The 17,787-nt window shown below is 47.1% G+C and overlaps 1 protein-coding gene across 6 annotated transcripts in view; it reads left to right on the forward strand.

Moving 5' to 3' along the window:
• The first annotated feature begins 854 nt into the window (after positions 1–854).
• Positions 855–17,787, forward strand: part of SLC7A1 (solute carrier family 7 member 1) — a 70,984-nt gene continuing 54,051 nt past the window's right edge. Inside the window, exons 1-2 of one of the 6 annotated variants that reach the window (XM_090028213.1) lie at positions 896–1,034; positions 3,435–3,595. The gene's annotated coding sequence lies outside the window, so the exon portion shown is untranslated. Of the gene's footprint in view, positions 1,035–3,434; positions 3,596–13,413; positions 13,600–17,787 lie in introns of all 6 variants that reach the window. The other 5 variants (XM_090028222.1, XM_090028203.1, XM_090028177.1 and 2 more) reach the window with 5 other exon arrangements.

A 17,787-nucleotide genomic window follows, 5' to 3' on the forward strand; every position in this document is an offset into this window, starting at 1 on the left:
CCATTATATGGTGAATCCATCTAGACCAATAGTTCATAAACTTTTTAGACCAACAGACCCTTGTCTTTCCTCAGCCTGTGCAGGGAAATGTCGTGTGAGACCATGTCAAAACCCTTACTAGAGGCTACATACATCTACTTCTCCCTTACCCACTAGGCTCTGCATAAACTAATTGGACTACAAGGATGATAGCATGCCACACACTTGTCAAAGCAGGTACCAGCTCTGTATAACTCCTGTCTATTTCTCTTAAAAAGATGCTACTCTGTTCATGCAGTGCAGCGGTGCTGAACCTCCAGCCTGCAGAGCTGTGACATTTGGCCTGCAGGACTTCCCATGGGTTGGGAAATTTGGCAGTGGGAGAGCTGTGGCAATTAATACAGCCACGCTCCCCTACTGCCAAAATCCTAATTTCCAAGCCCAGCACAGCGGGTGGAAGATGGGCATAGCCAGGCTGGGGCAACACTGGAGCTGGGCCACACTGCTTCCCTGCCAGAGCTGGCCAGGCCATGCCCAACGTGGGGTTGGTCTATGCCCCCTCCCACCGCTGCAGGGCTGGGCCAAGCGCCCTTTCCACAGACAGCAGTGTCCCTTCCCTTTGTCCCCCCCTCCATGCGGCTGTTTCCCTTCCTCCACGTGAACCGGATCCGTCCCGCAGCTGGACTGGGCACTGTCCCTCCAGGTCCTTGGCAGAAAGGGTGAGCACCACTGGGGCAGTGTCACGCCAGGAGAGAGGGGTCGATTGCGTGGGCCTGGGCGCGCCTGTCGCCACCAGGGGCAGGGGCAGCCTCTGTGTGTAACACAGCGGATGCAGCAGGGGTCAGAAAATGAAACGGCAGACAGGGAAGGGCGCCACACCCCGCGCAGGCGCAGCAGCAGAGCGGAGCCCAGCCCGTCCCGCCCCGCCGCGCCCGCGCCCGTTGCGGGAGAAGGGGAACTCCCGGCCCAGGTGCACAAGACCCGCACGCCCCGCTGCAGCCGGCGGCTTCGGCAGCGGCGGCGGCAGCAGCAGCGGCAGCGCGCCGTCTCGGCCGGTGAGCGGGACGCGGGGCTGAGGGTGGCGGCGGCTCCTCGTGGCAGCGCGGCGCATGATGCAACCTGGGCGGGCGGGAGGCGAGTGCCGGTGCTTCCCCTTCTCCGCGGCGCACACAATGCGGGCCCACGTGCGGCCAGTCGCCGCTCTGTTGGGAGCCGAGGCGGTTTGAGCAGGTTCCCGCCTCAGCCCGCGCCTCACCGGCCCCCTCCCTCAGACCGCCCGCGCGGGGCACGCGGGTTTCTGCCCCCCCCCGCAGAAGAAGTTTTGGGTAGGCCTCCGCCATGCCCCTTCCTCGTTTGCATTCAAATGATGCCCGGCCGACTGCCCCGTGTTTCATCCGTGGCCAGAAACCTCCGAGATCCCTGCCGAGGGCCAGGCTCGGCTTCTCGCCGCAGGGCTGCCTGTCGGTGGTTTCACCTGGGTTGCGCAGTTTCCTCCTGGCCTGTTTTTGTTTGGGACTGGCGCACGTGTGTAGGGCCCAGCTTGTGGGATATTGTTGTTCCCCTCGTTCCCAGGTGCCCAGTGTTGTAGAAACGTGGGGTGTAAAGACATGGGTCCAGCTCAAGACCTATGGCTATTTGCTTGCCTTGCAAGGTAGCTGGCAATGTCATGCTGTAACACATGTGCAAGTGTGGCTTGCAAGTTTGGGTGACTTCCTTTCACTGTTCCCTCTTTCAAGGTGCCTTCTGTGTGTGTGTGTTTCTTGCTGTCTTATCTGCCTGACCCCACCCTTGCTGCAGGAAAAATCTCTTGGGCAGCATCCCAAGGGCAGGTAGCACCTCTGCCTGCACAACCTTCCTTGCTTAGGCCACACATACAGCTGGTGATGGAAGGGAAGCAAGAAGGGGTACATCCTGCCTGTGATAGAATAAAAGACTTGGCACCATCCCCAGTAAAAAGTATTTTCAATTTGGTTGCTAGCTCTTGCATCATGCACGTGTTCTAAAATGGCTGATGCCATGAGCTTCTAAATGTGTTGGTTTATTCATTGCCATGGCCTTATGTGGGACTGACAGCTCAAATTTAATAGTGCCTTGTAGTGAAGAGACAAACTTACGAGACTTCCTGTTCATTTAAGCGGAAGACCTTTATTATTTGCAGTGTTAAGTCTAAGAACATCTCTGATAGCTTACTCCTTTTTCATTGTGTGAGGGAGTTAAGTTTATTATGTGAATCATCTAACCTGGATGCCGATAATACAAAGTATGATACTTTTTTCAGTTGGAGACTCAAGTACCTTATTTGCATCCCTCTGTCCATCTATATTTGTAGTTGTCTGTGCATTTTATAGGTCATTTGAGGAAATAAAAGTATTCTGGCAACTCTGCCATGTCCATGCTCCAGCTGCTTTGCTGGAACAGAACAGCCCTAAGCCTGACTTCTCTAGATCAGTGAACATTTCTCTGCTTTGGGAAATCACTGGGTGACCTACAGTTACTGTCTCAGCAGACATGCCAGCTACCTTCTTACTGTCTAAGAAAAAGATCATGACTGGGTTTTCCTGAACACTGGTGCTCCCGCGTGCTGGAATGGTTGCTTGGGATCCGGGGACTAGCTATCTTTGACCTCTCTTTTCCTTCCCAGTTTTGCACTGACCCTGAACCATCCATGCTGGGTTATCTTCCCTTTCCAATTTTAAAAGGAAAACATACCATAAGATCACCTGAAATCATAAATGACTGGATTGATTTCCCGCCCCCCCCAATAGGTGCTCCAGCAACACAGTGCAGGAGACATAGGAATGGGGGGGGGGTTAGGAGGGATTTAGTGGCCTGTTATAAGCTAGTTAGGGGGGATCAGCAGGCATTGGGGGAATCCCTGTTCCCCTGTGCACTGCCAGGAGTGACCAGGAATAACGGTCACAAGCTGGTAGAGGGTAGATTTAGGTTTGATATCAGGAGGTGCTACTTCACAGTCAGGGCAGCTGGGATCTGGAACCAACTTCCAAGAGAAGTGGTGCAGGCTCCTACCCTGGGGGTTTTCAAGAGGAGGTTAGATGAACATCTTGCTGGGGTCGTTTGACCCCAGTACTCTTTTCCTGCCATGGCAGGGGGTTGGACTAGATGATCTACTCAGGTCCCTTCTGACCCTAGAAACTATGAAACTATGTATGGATACAATCAGATTTTAATAAAGCAAAATACTTAGTGATTAGCCAGAAGTTCTCTCAAACCATTTGAAATAAAATTCCATTTTTATCCTGGAAGGTAACTAGACATAAATATATTATTACATTATGCAGACTATGCTCTTGGCTCTCTTGTACCATTCTTCTTTAATCCATCTTAATTAGGCAGTAGGAGCATACTTCGGATAAGTTGGGCAGACTCTTTTCTAGCAAGTGAATGACATTGGGAGAGGCAGTCACTATCACCATCATTTATGGCTCCTTTTTTAGTGAGATTTCCTCAGGCTGTCAGGAATATCACTTCCTGTCCCATCCTCAGCTTCCTGAGACTCATGTTGCACAGTGGAGTTTTGCACTTCCAGCCCCATCCTTTACCCCAGCTTTTGGACAGAGAAGACTGTCATGTAAAACCATCCTTTCTCAGCAAACAGGTAAGGACACTGAGGCTAAAAATAAAGGTAGTTCTCATTGCATTATCAGCTCTGTTGGGATGTGTCCCAGCACGGTTGTTCTGATTGATTAGAAAAAACTGATGTCACTGTTGTCCCACAGGTTGAGCTCCTAAGAGTGGCAGGGGCCTGAATCCTGTGGCAGTTTGAGAAGTATCCTGGGAGTACCCTACGGGGGGGATTCCTGGGGTGCATGGCAAGGGGGGGGGGCCACTCTGCTCCACACTTGCAGACCACAGCCAGAGGGGGGATTCTTGGGGTGTGTAGTCTTGGGCCCCAGGAGCACTTGCCCAACACGATGAGGGGAGTACAGGTAGCCCTGGACTTCCCACACTAACTAGCCATAAACTAACAGGGGGGGAGGAAAGGGGGAGGGCACAAAACTATTTCAGTGAATTGTTGTAACCACAAATTTGGTCATTTTGTGGCATGGTAAAGGGCATAGACCTCTGTTAGCTCAGGTTTTATGGTGCCATAAAAAATGTATGGTGGCACAGGCAATTTCTGCAGCTTGAAAACATGTGTAGGGTGAATTAAGTTTTGTATGTAAATGTTAAAGACTCTAAAAATATCTGATGACACATTTTAAAAATCACCACATCAAGTATGCTTGACACTTTAGAGTGCCTCTACATGAGCAGACTCTATCATGGTAATTACCACGCTCCAGAATCTTGTGCATCAGCATCCCTGCGCTTAAAAATGGTGGTGGGGACACTTTATGTAAAGCTTGTCGAATGAGCTTCAGATAAAGTGCCCCTGCCACCAGATTTAAGCACAGGGATGCTGATACATGAAACTCCCTGGGAGCTTTAGTGTGATTGAAGTAATCAGATTGAAGCTCTTATTAAAGTGCCCCCCCCAACACTGTTGCAAATCTGGATAAACACTAATGGTGTTTATACACATGCTCCTTTTCTGTTTTTGGATTCTTCATTGACTTTGGGAATTGTGCCTTTTTACACAAGGAATTAAGTTTATTTGATCTGTCATTCTGACACAGCTTCCAGCAAAATTAATAGTATTGTCATCATGTTATAAATTTGACTGAAGAAGGAAATTTAATCTTGTATGGTAGAATACTCCTGGGGTTCCCAGCAACCCTGCTTAAAACATTGGTTTTCCTAGGTCCATTGCTTATGTTGTACCTTAGTCCCGTTGACAGCCTTTACTTGTCATAGTTGCAGCTAACATTGGGTGTTCGTAGTCAGTGGGGTTTAACATAGAGCTGGTTGGGGGAAAATGGTGACAATGCTCTCTCTCTCTCTTTTTTTTTTTTTAATCTGAATTTTCTAATTTGCCAAAAAAAAAGTTTCTTGAAACTTGATTTGATTTGTAATAATGCTCTGATGGGAAGTTGCCTGGTTTCCAGCCAGATCACCTGCCTGGGTTCACAGCATCTGGCTGAGGCAGTTGGGAACTAGTTCTCTTAGGATTTCCAAGTGCCTATAGCCCACAAAGCAGGTTACTGAAGAGCTATGCTTTCTGATACTTCCAAGGTCCTTGGGTCCAGTTTCAATGATGAGCGGGAGTTGTGAAATTGAATTGAGGGGAGTAAGGAGGTAACTAGGTAAGGGGTCGACAAATTTTAATCAACAAGCTGTTAGGGGTATGCTGTCTCCAGTTTTGCTGTGGTTTACCAGGCAGGCACTCAGAAATTCTGAGGAGTATGTATTTTATTTTGGAAGTGTCACATTTTTGTATTTCTGAAGTGAAATACTGTTGGACTTCTCTTCCATGAAAATTGATGTGGGGTTTTTTCCACTCAGATTCAGAATTAAGAAATTTTCTGGAAATCAGCATTTTTACAGATCTAAAACATATTGTCTCTGGATAACATTCGTGTCTTCAGGATTCAGAGTCAGAGGTTGAAAGATCTAGGAAAAAAATAGTTCTGTGCCTTGTTCAGGATTACTTATGGTATTTCCACTGATAAACCTATTCCTTAATTTCTTTAGTACTGGTGTCTTGATCACTACCCTGGGTAGTACAGTTTTTAACTTATACTGTTTTTAACTTTTTAAAAGAGAGATTTACCCTGACCTTACCACCTCCCCTGCCCCCTTTTCCTTAGTCCCTTTCTCTTCCTGAGACAGGGAACAATTTTTTTTTTTCTTGGTTTCTCCTTTTACTGTGGAGGCAGGCTATGATCTTGTCTTTCTTTTGAAGGCGATATGGATTTCAAATCTTGCTCTTGGCTTATATCTTAGTCATCCTTCCTAGTAATTGTTTTGCATTTTTATTAGCTCTCATTTGTCTTCATGTTTTCTAAAGTATGAGGACCAGAATTGCATTTGTATTCCATTTTGTTATAATTATTTTTTAAGTCACCTCAAAGTGTACAGTTAATTATCGCTCCCTTTTCGTCAGTCAGGCTATGTTGTTTTTACCTATTTGGTATTTTATAGTCATCCAGTTATTTGCATAAGCTTCTTGTGGATAAGCATATGAATACAGTGTAGAAATAGAACTGCCTTGTTTATTTAACAATTATTTAACCAGAATTCTATCTTCTCCAAATTGTGGTTTTAGTCCCTGGCACAAATCTGTTACTCATTCACTTCCTGACCTCTTTGCATCCAAATGGCCTGGATATCCTCAAAATAAATAGGATGTGTGAAATGGGCCATATTTGATATGGATTCGGCCTGAACTGGGGACAGTGATTTGATTTGGATCACTGTCCCCGATTTTCATTTGGCTGAATCTGACGATTCAATGCTGATTCAGAGAATCAGCAATTCGGCCATAGACACAGCTTTTAATGGTTTTTCTACATGCCTCGAGGTACTAGGCATGGCTTGTAAACGCTGCAGTGTTGGAGCGGATGGAGCGTCCCACAGGAGCGCAGGGAGAGACCCCTGTGTGCTCAGCAGTGAACCTGCAAGTGAACCGGAAATACTTCCAGTCCACTTCCGAATCTGCTGGGGAGCGCGCAGGGAAGCGCCGCCCGCCCGCCCCCCCCCCAGTGTGCCCCTGGCTTGGTGATCGGCCATGGGGAGACCCTGAGTACCCCCCAAACCCAGGAGGCACCAGTCGCCGAGCCACAGGGTGTGGAGGGGCCCCGCAGTGTGCTCCTCGGCTGACCTGGAAGTGGACCCGGAGTGCTTCTGATCCACTTCTCAGTCTGCTGCAAAGAGTGCTGGGGAAACCCCCTGTGCTTCTGTGGGATGCTTCATCTGGCCCACCATTGCAGGATTGACAAGCCGCCTGGTACCTTGAGGTATGTAGAAAAAACATTGAAAGCTGTGTCTGTCTGAATCACTGAATCTCTCCAAATCGATTCAGAGGGTTCTGATTCGATTCAGAGAGATTAAAGGGTCTCCTGGTTTGATATGGATTTGGAGATTCGGCCACTGAGTCAGGCCACATATTGAAGACCAAAACTTCACACAGCCCTAGTTTGCACTGTATACTCTGAGCCAGATTTGTGTCTGTTTAGTTAGTTTCTGAAAAAGTAAGTTTTAGGTATTTCCCTCCCCCACACCACTCCCTGTTAAGTATCAGTTAACACAAGGGCAGGCAACGTTTTTTGTCCAGAGTGCAAAAACACCACAGTGCCTTCCTTGGAAGGTGCTGGACTGCCGGCATGCCAGAAAAACAAAATGGGGGCAGGGGGTACATGGCAGGATGTCCTGCTTGTGCCCCTTGCCCCCCCCCCCCAAAGCCCTTGCCCCTGCAGCCCTGGCTCTGGGTAGCTGCTGGAGCCTGGGCTGCTCTCAGCAGGGCTTGCAGCATCCCAGCTGCCTGCTGTGAGCAGCCTGGGCTCCTGGCTAGCAGCAGCTACCCTGAACAGCGAACAGCTGTGCCAGGCTTTGGAGCCCCGGCATCAGCTCTGTACCAGTGCGTGCACCCGCGCCTCAGAGCTGGTGGGGGGGGAGGGGCCTGAGGCAGCGCAACCCCAGTCTCTCCCCTGCTCCAGGCACAGAGCTGGTAACTGGGCTCTGGAGCCCAGTGCAGCTGTTTGTAGCCAGCCTGGGCTCTGGGCAGCTGCAACAAGCAGTGGGCAGGCTGCAAACAGCTGCACTGGGCTCCACAGCTCTGATATCAGCACCATACATGCGCAGTTGCTGCCAGCGTGGAGCCCAGTGCAGCTGTTTGCAGCCCACTTGCTGCAGCTGCCCAGAGCCAGGCTGGCTACAAACAGCTGTGCCGGGCTCCGGAGCCCAGTCACCAGTTTTGTGCTGGGAGTAGGGGAGAGACTGGGGTTGCCTTGCCTCAGGCCCCTCCCCCACGGCTAGCTCCAAAGTGCGGGTGCACATGCCGGTACAGAGCTGATGCTGGGGCCCCAGAGCCTGGCACAGATGTTCACAGCCTCCCAGCTGCAGCTAGCCCCGGCTCTGGGTAGCTGGGAGCAGCCCGGGTTCTGTTGCTGGCAGCAGCTACACAGAGCCATGGCTGGCCATGGCATGCCCAGCAAAATGGCCTCACGTGCCATGCTTGGTACATGTGCTGGAAGTTGCTGCCCCTGAGTCACTCGGGGCATATCACTTAAGGAAGGAGAAAAAGCAGAATGTTGTGCTGTGCTGAATGAACAGAGCCATCTCTTTTTGAGAAAATAAGGCAATAGCTTTCAAACATCTAATGGGATTTTGGAGACAAAAACTAAGGCTAAAGTATATTTCTGGCATTATTATTTACTATTGTGAGAATGTTACTCATAATTACCTTGTCAAAGGATAAAGGAGGAAAGTTGTTAACAAAAGTGATAGTGTGAAAAGAGTAATATTTAAGCAGCTGCTGAAGAACAGAAGCAATTTTTTTACACTTAGCTCCGAAGTATTTGAGATTCTTTGCCCTTTATACTTGGAAGGGAGTTTCCAAACCTCTTTCTAAAAAGCAGATCTCTGTTTATAGTTTCATAGTTTCTAGGGTCGGAAGGGACCTGAGCAGATCATCTAGTTCGACCCTCTGCCATGGCAGGAAAGAATACTGGGGTCAGATGACCCCAGCAAGATGTTCATCTGACCTCCTCTTAAACACTCCCAGGGTAGGAGCCTGCACCACTTTTCTTGGAAGTTGGTTCCAGACCCTAGCCGCCCTGACTGTGAAGTAGCGCCTCCTGATATCTAACCTAAACCTACCCTCTGCCAGCTTGTGACCATTATTCCTGGTCACTGCTGGCGGTGCTCAGGGGAACAGTGACTCCCCCAATGCCTGCTGATCCCCCCTGACTAGTTTATAACAGGCCACAAGATCCCCCCTCAGCCTTCTCTTTTGGAGGCTGAACAGGTTCAGGTCCTGTAGCCTCTCCTCATAGGGCCTGCCCTCTTGTCCCCTGATCATACGAGTAGCCCTCCTCTGGACCTTCTCCATGCTGTCGACATCCCTCTTGAAGTGTGGCGCCCAGAACTGGACGCAATACTCCAGCTGCGGCCTGACCAGTGCCGCATAGAGGGGGAGGATCACCTCTTTGGACCTGCTCGAGATGCATCTGTGGATGCATGACAAGGTGCGGTTGGCCTTCCTAACTGCCTCCCCACACTGCTGGCCCATGTTCATCTTGGAGTCAATGATGACCCCCAGATCCCTTTCTGCCTCCGTGCTGACAAGAGGGGAGTTCCCTAACCTGTAGGTATGGTGCCGGTTGTTCCTCCCGAGGTGCATCACCTTGCACTTGTCGGTATTGAATCCCATCCTATTCTCATCCGCCCACCCTTGTAACCTGTCTAGGTCTGATTGTAGCTTGTTGCATCCTTCCAGTCCCCCACATCTTAGTGTCATCAGCAAATTTGAACGGTGCTTTTTACCCCCTCGTCCAAATCACTGATGAAGATGATGAACAGCGCGGGCCTGAGGACCGAGCCCTGCGGAACCCCACTGCCCACGTCCTTCCAGGTTGAGAAGGACCCATCCACTACCACCCTCTGGGCGCGGCCCTCCAGCCAGTTGGCGACCCATTTGACTGTGTGGGTGTCTACACCATAGCCCCCTAGTTTCTTAATGAGAACGGGGTGAGAGACAGTGTCGGATGCCTTCCGGAAGTCCAGGAAGACTATGTCCACTGCTACCCCTGCATCTAATGATCTGGTGATCTGATCGTAAAAGGCCACCAGGTTGGTCTGACAGGACCTGCCACTGATGAACCCATGTTGGTTGCCCCAAAGCATGCAGCCCCTTGCTGGCCCCTCCTGGATGTGTGCCAGCATAATTTTTGTGATTTTATTATTATTATTATTATTATTATTATTATTATTATTATTGTGGTGAATGATAGTTTCATTGTTCCTGATTTTAATGTGGTTGTGGAGGGGGGGTCATTGTTACTGGGACAGATGTGATCTTTTGAGTTACTTTGGCTGCTGGTCCATCTGTGGGTAACCAGTTTGGCAAATGAACAATTGGTTGTACTCATGATGGTTATATGGTTGTGATGTAGCTTTCTATCTAAATTGCTGTTTTAGGTCACATTTTTTCTAGCTCTTTTTGAAACCTGTATGGTAACTAAAGATTTGGCTTTGGAAATAATGCTGTTGGACGCTCTAAGGCAGGTTTTTGTGTAATAAGTGTAGCATATAGAGGTAGGCTCCCGAAGTGTGGCCCACAGGCCAAATGAGGCTCATGAGCCCTTTTATGGCCTGCTAATACTTCTTTCTTCTCTTTCTTTTTAACAACGTTCTCTTCCTTTTTTGACCCAGGGGCCTCTTCAATGCTTTCTGCTACCAGGACTGCCCCTTTTGAAATGGCCTTTCACAGGTGAAATTTTGCAAACCCCTGGCATAGAGAATGCACCATACTGTAGTATCGAAAAATATATTTTACTCTTCCAGTAAAACTATTAATTGATAATGGCATCTTCTTTAGACATGCCTTTTCTTGCAAGGAAATACACATGGAAAGATGTATGTAACATAGTGCACAGTGGAAATGAAAGGACAAAAGTAGACCTTCACATTTATCTTAGTGCCCAAGCTTACAGGGACAGCAGTAATTACCATTTCTTTCAAATAATTTGTCTTGCTTAGAAAAACACTGAGGATTTTAAACACACTTCCCCCCCTCCCCCAAGCTCCAACAAAATGGCATTTAGCAGAAAAATAGCAGCCGACAGATTTATTCCCTTCATGCTGTCACGTAAAGATCATTAATAGTAATATTTCTTGCTGTGCATCTGTGTGGTATATAGTACTTTGTCTTATTCTTGGTAATTGGTTTATGTGAATGGGAGGGAATGTCCATTGTGGTGTTTAGGTGCTACAAGATTGGTATGTCAGAATGTCTGAAATGACCTTGCATCCAGAAGGTACCAGGGGAGATCTGTTTAATGTGTTCTGCTGCTTAGTCATGGGTATCTGGTGCCAGGCTCAAACTCACCTGTGCTGTAGTCTGAACCCAGCTTTCAGAGTGTCTGGTCATTAGGCTGGGGAATTGGAGATGGCTGGCCATGGTGATGACCATATGGCTCTGTTGTGTGCCTTTGGCTGTATGCATTAGGGTAGCCTAATTGTGGCTGAGTGCCTCCGAGGCTTGGGGTAGCTAATATTTGCATATGATGTTCCAAAGTCTATGAAATTTGTATTTTTTAAATATGACCATAAAGGTACAATGAATGGTGTTCTGCTTTCAAAATGTTAGGGATGCCAAAAGGCAACAATGCAAAGATTATTTTGGTCCCCAGACTTGCAGCAACAAACTGTGTGGGGTTTTTTTTTTCTTTCTTTTTTTTTTTTTTTTTATGGAAAATGCCATGTTTTACAAAGCATATGTGCTTTATTCCTAAGGTAATATTCTGTCACCTTTGTATGTCATGTGATTTTATTTATCTTTTTTGCAGAGGTCTGCATTACTGCTGAGAGGCCTAAAATACTGTTTTCAAAACATTTTCCAAATTACATACAGTAAAACGGATGATATTTAAGACTCGGAAAACAGGCTTTTATGCATGCTGACTTCCACATGAGTAACCTTTGATATGGACAGATGCAAGTGTAGATCCTATAGAAGCAAAATGGCTGAGTAAGGTTTTATTATAGCAAACCTTGCAGTCTGTCAGGATTAAATAGGGATTTATATAAAATCTTCTAAAATCTTTTTGGAGTACATCTCTTTTGTCACCAGACTTTGTGCTTTAGAATGAGCCAGATTTAACATGCTTGATGGAGCCATGATTAGTCTAAGCTATACCTTCCTACACTATGGATTGTAAAGCAAAATTGGAGTATAAAACTGACTAATATTTGGTGCTTGTTGTATAGTGCCTCTCTTCATGAAGACTCCTGAGGCATGTTAAACATCATGATAAAGTTAAGCTCTTGTTTGTTTAAAGATGGTAGGGACACTGTTCCTGGGGCTAGTAAACGTGGGGGCAAAATGCTACCAAATCGGCATGTTACAAAGGCAAATAGGATGTGTACTGTGGCATTATGCATGATAAGCATTGTTTCTACTGGGAGAATTGCATTTACTACAAACATGCCCACCTTCTGGAAGATTTTACAGGTGAGACTGAGAAGACCTCCCTTGCAAGAACTTCTCTCACAAGAGTGAATGCTTATATGCTCTCTCCTGGTCTCATTTGGGAGGGAGGGTGGTAGCAGTAGCCACTCTGCCTCTTCCCCACACCAAAGACTGCCTCATATGGGGAATGAGCTGGGGAGTTTTGCCCTGCTGTTCCCCTCCCCTGCAGGATTGGGAGGAGAGGGGAGCAGCAGCCATTTCTCCTTGCCTCTTCCCCAACCAGGCAGTCTTTTTAGTTTGGGGAGGAGATTTAGGGGCATGCTTTGCTAGCTCCCTTGGGCTTCCCCTTTTGGTGCCTGCTACCCAATTGGACAGTGGAGGTAGGATTGCAAAGCCTAGGTACTAGGAATCAGGCTTGGGGAAGCCTGGTCTAGAGAGATTAAAAGAAAACAGCACACACAACTGTATGGGGAATTAGGGATTTGGAGTCCATTCCTAGCCTGTAGTAGGGAATAGGTCTGTGGCTGCTACTTCAGGCCCCAGGCTGAAATAAATATTGCAGACTCCCTTGGTACTTTCTAGGTGACAGTCTCCCTTAAATCTTTTTCTTTGTGGGTCAACTCCAGCTTCATCTTCACAGGATTTGTTGAGGGCCTCTGCACTTTGACACCACCTCTTTATGCTCATGGGTTGGACTGCAGCGATTCACCTTCACTGGAGACTTTTCATGGTTCCTGTGTTGTGTGAACTTTGACTTAGCGGGTGTTTGTAAACTGCTTTCAGGTCCTTAGGAAAACTGATATGTTATACTTTTATACCTCCCGTCGTTTCTTTTAGACTGATGATTTTAAGTGTTTCCATTTTCTCAGGACTGATCAGAATTGGCGTGCCCTGTCTTAAAATGTGTATGCATGCTTGTATTCACTTACAACTTAATTTAGATACGGTGTTAAGCCATTTAAGCACAGTTTGTCCATTGTACATTTTTTGTACAACACCTCACATAATCATTGGAGCCTTTGGGGACTACTAGAATATGCATTGCAAAGAAGTGAAAATTAATGTAAGACAGTAGGCCATCTTACTGCTTCTAAATTGTTGGTGGCAGTCACTCACTATGAGGATTACAGTCTTCCAGTTAATAGGAAGTCTTTGAGTCCAGAGGCAACCAAAAATGTCCTGTATGTTTGACTTCAGACATGGCTGGCAGTTCTAGGAGAAAAGTGGATTCTAGTGATGCTGGGTCGCAGCCTTTTCTGTTTTTGTCTCTTTTATTTATTCACCTCCACAGTGAGGTGAGTTTGCCTGAAATGATCAATGCCTTGTCATGCATCATGGCGTCATTGGAGACAGTTCAGTGCTTGAGTCTCCCAGGTAGTGATGTTAATATTGCATTTCTTCAGACTTGCTTTCCAGGTGTCCTTGAATGTCTTTTTCCTACCTCTGGAAGGATGGCCATCAGTGAGTTGGGAGTATAAGATCCATTTTTGGAAGCCGGTTATCAAGAATCCTTATTGCGTGTCCTGTCCATGCTGTCTGGAGCTGGTGCTGTATTAACATGGCTTCAGTGCTGCTGGTGTTTGCTTGAGGTGGGATCCTGGCATTTGTTCTTTTGTCCTGTCATTTGGTCAGGGGTTTCAGGTGTTTCCAATATGTTTATAAATAGTGTCAATTGTAAGAGAGCAGTTGCATGTGTTTGTGTTTTTCAAACTCGGCACCTGACAAGGCTCACAGTGGCAGTAGCGTTCTCCCTGCTGTCCCCGCTGCAAGCCTCATACGTGACTGCGCACACAGCAGCTCCAAGAATGCTGCCGCTACTGCAAGCCTTGTCACCTGTGGGGCTGGCAGCAGTTGGTGCACCCTGTGGCTGGGAGCCTCTCAGTTGATGGGGGTTCCCAGCCACAGGTGAGCACCTGGCCACATGTTCAATTAATGGGGCAATAAGAACAAGCTACAAAACTTATTACCTGTTTTTTGTGGCTCAGTCTGCCTCCCGCCCCTTCCCCTGCTCTCAGCACACTTACCTGCTGGGCACTACTACACATGTGGCTGGGCTGTGTTCCTGGCTGCCTGCAGCAGGCTGCGGCTGGGTGTCTGTGCGTGCGTGTGCCCCTCCCGCTGGCCTTCTGTGTACCACTCTCAGGTTGTTTGAGTACCACTGGTGGTACACGTACCAGTTTGGGAACCGCTGCTCTAACCGCATTCATAACCCAGGTCAATCTGTGAGTACTACTTATTGAATGAATTTAAAATAGTTTGTCATCAGGTAATTAGACAGTATCCTAATTACTTTACTGAAGGAGGTTGAATTAAAATTGTATTGGTAACCTTAATTCTGGTCAGTTGGAACTTTCTCGCCTCTGAATTTGTAACCTTAATATCCTCTTCCTAACTCTTTTTTGGTATGAATTGACATAGATATGTCAGAAAAGCGGAAGAACTGGTACAAGTTATTGTTGCCACAAGTTGCAACATACACAGAATGGTATTAAAAGCACTTAATTGGCCCTCATTCTTCATGCACAATGGAAAGCAGCAAAAAACTAAACACTTAATTACACATGTAGAATTTATTTAACAATAGTTACTTTTCACAGTAAAGTGGGTGTAAATTTCATCTGTTTTCTCTCTAAAATGGAAGGGATGTTAATTACCTGGGTAAAATATTTCAAAGCTAGGCTCCTAAACTTGCTTTTGGGCAAAAGGCAAGTGCATGCTTGTACATTAAGAAATCCTACTGATACTGGCAGGGCCTGCAGGTGCTCAGGACATTTTGGAGAGAATGGATTTAGAAGTCTTGCTTCAGGCTTGGAAATTGTAACTTCCCAAACTTAAGCTTGGAGCTTCAGTTCTAGCTTTTTCAGTTGTAGCTTTTGGAATTTTTTAGCACAAGTGTTAGAGACTGTATGTAGAAGGTGCACTCTCTTGATGGTGCTACGTGAGTCCCAAATTTTGAAGTGATGGCTTGTTATATTGGTTTTCTTCTCTGAACTTTTTTGTCCTGGAAAGCTTTTCACTTTTTAAGTTGTCCGTTTTTATGAAGCAGGCACTCGTATTTCTCCCCCATCCCCACCCCCCTCAGTTCCCATTGCATAGGCAGTCAAGGGCCCCAGTACCTGGCAGGATTGAGTCCTTTGCTGAAACCAAATGGAATGATATTTGTATAGCATAAATGTTTAACTGCAAATGGTAAGTGTGTGGGCAAGGCTACCATGGCAACAGCTGTTAGCATGCACTGTTACAGCTAAGCTGCGATGCATGGATATTCCTGATTACTTGTTAGCTGCAAAAAACGAAAGGAACTCTATCCATGGCAGCTGGCAAAACTGCCTAGGAGAGGCTGCGCATTGGGACGGGGAAGTAGATGATGGGTTCATTGCAAGCTTAGAAGTCAATACAGGTGGTATGCTGATTGTGTTATATGATGGCAAGGGTGGGGAATCTGAAGAAAATGTTGTTAAAATGGTTGAAACCTGACCTTTTTTAGTCCAAATTAGAAGTGAATGTGTGGTATCTGCTCATAGTGAAGTACAGTTTGAAAGCAGAGCAGTCATTCAGAGGGCTGGAACAAAACACTAGTAGGTACTCCCTGTATGTTAATTATTTCACCAGAGCTGAGGAAAACAAGGAATTTCTCTTTAGCGGTACCATATGTGCATGTGTGACCTGTGTAGCTGGGAGCATTGGTTGTATGTTACAGTTGCTTTGTGTAAATGTCACACTGGGGAGGGCATTTGCACTATTCTGTCACTCACCCCCTTCGTACATAGTTTCTAAGGTCAGAAGGGACCTGAGTAGATCATCTAGTCCGACCCCCTGCCACAGCAGGAAATAATACTGGGGTCAAACAACCCCAGCAAGATGTTCATCCAACCTCCTCTTAAAAACTCCCAGGGTAGGAGCCAGCACCACTTCTCTTGGAAGTTGGTTCCAGATCCTAGCCGCCCTGACTGTGAAGTAGTGCTTCCTGATATCAAGCCTAAACCTGCCCTCTACCAGCTTGTGACCGTTATTCCCCGTCACTCCTGGCAGTGCATGGGGGAATAGTGATTCCCCCAATGCCTGCTGATTCCCCCTCCCCACCCCAACTAATTTATAACAGGCCACTAGATCCCCTCTCAGCCTTCTCTTTTGGAGGCTGAACAGGTTCAGGTCCCGCAGCCTCTCTTCATAGGGCCTACCCTGCTGTCCCCCGATCATGCGAGTGGCCCTCCTCTGAACCCTCTCGATGCTGTCCACATCCCTCTTGAAGTGTGGCGCCCAGAACTGGACGCAGTACTCCAGCTGCGGCCTGAACAGTGCTGCATAGAGGGGGAGGATCACCTCTTTGGACCTGCTCGAGATGCATCTGTGGATGCATGACAAGGTACAGTTGGCCTTCCTGACTGCCTCCCCACACTGCCGACCCATGTTTATCTTGGAGTCAATTATGACTCCAAGATCCTTTTTCGCCTCCGTGCTGACAAGAGGGGAGTTCCCCAACCTGTAGGTATGGTGCCGGTTGTTCCTCCCCAGGTGCATCACCTTGCACTTGTCTGTGTTGAATCCTATCCTATTCACATCCGCCCACCCTTGTAGCCTGTTTGTAGAAACATCCTTGTTTCTTCTTTTTTTTCCTCCCTTGGTTTTGCTTGGGCTGTTTTTGATAATGTGCAGTTACTACAGTTGAGGAGCTGGTCCTCTCAGGTTGCCTTCCCTTTCTCGCTATAGTAGCCCTTCCTAGTACAATCCCCTTTCAGTTGGCAATGAAGAAGACCACTTAGTAATTAACAATAATAAAACCATAAGACTGAAAGGGGCTTTGTGAGCCACCCCGTCTGGTGTCCTATGTCTGTGGGCAATTGTTAACCAGGGAATCGTCAAACGGCCATTGCAAACATTTTCCAGCTATAAGGAATGATACCCAAAACTCCCAAGAGCACTCTGGAACATGCCACACCTAAAAGCAGGGGAGATGAGAGCGCTGGCAGTGCCCTGCCATTACAGTGACTGGGAAAACGTCTGTGCCCAATTCTCGAGAGGAAAGCAAACCCTCTCACTATCTGTGCCAGTCTGCCCTAGGAAGAAAACATGTAACCCCAAATATGGCACCATTAGCAACCTCAGAACATGGGGGGGCATAGTCCCTGCCTTCCAGTGCTTTTAAATCGTGTTATGGCAGTGGAAGTTTTGTGCTTTCTGCCCAAGGATTAGGCACATGTACTGCTGTTGCATCATGGCCTGTTCTGATTAGCTGCCTACATTGCTCTCTACTCAAGCTAAATTAAGATTGAATTGGGAAATGTCAGTTGTGATGCAGGTGCATTATAAGCACTTCCCCTTTAAAGATAGTCTGGCTTCTCCCTTGCTTAATCTTAGGCAGCAGCAAAAAATGTTCCACCCATATGTCAGCGCTTGCTTCTTCCTGCACCTTTAGCTCCACCTACATTCTGTACTACTTGACACACTTTTTTTGTCCTTCTTACACTACAGTTCTTTGTACCTTCCTCTGTCCTGTTTCTGTGTCCTTGGAACTCTTTTTCCATGAAAGGAAGATGGCCACCATCTGGTCTTTGAATCCTCTCTTTAAATTGCACACCTTCTGCAATCTGCTAGTAACAATTCACATATGTGCTTAGCTTGTACATATAATTAAAATGTGACAGTCCATCTTCTGCGAAGACTTTCTTAAGATTATTCACTCCATGTCCATACCCAAAGTCTGCTGAATAAGTGGCCTGTGAGCTGCTAAAGATGCTGTATCCCCACTGATTTCAGCACTTGACACTGCATCAGTG

Source organism: Crocodylus siamensis, chromosome 1 (assembly GCF_052110815.1).
Source record: "Crocodylus siamensis isolate JL-2025a chromosome 1, ASM5211081v1, whole genome shotgun sequence".
NCBI lineage: Eukaryota > Metazoa > Chordata > Crocodylia > Crocodylidae > Crocodylus > Crocodylus siamensis.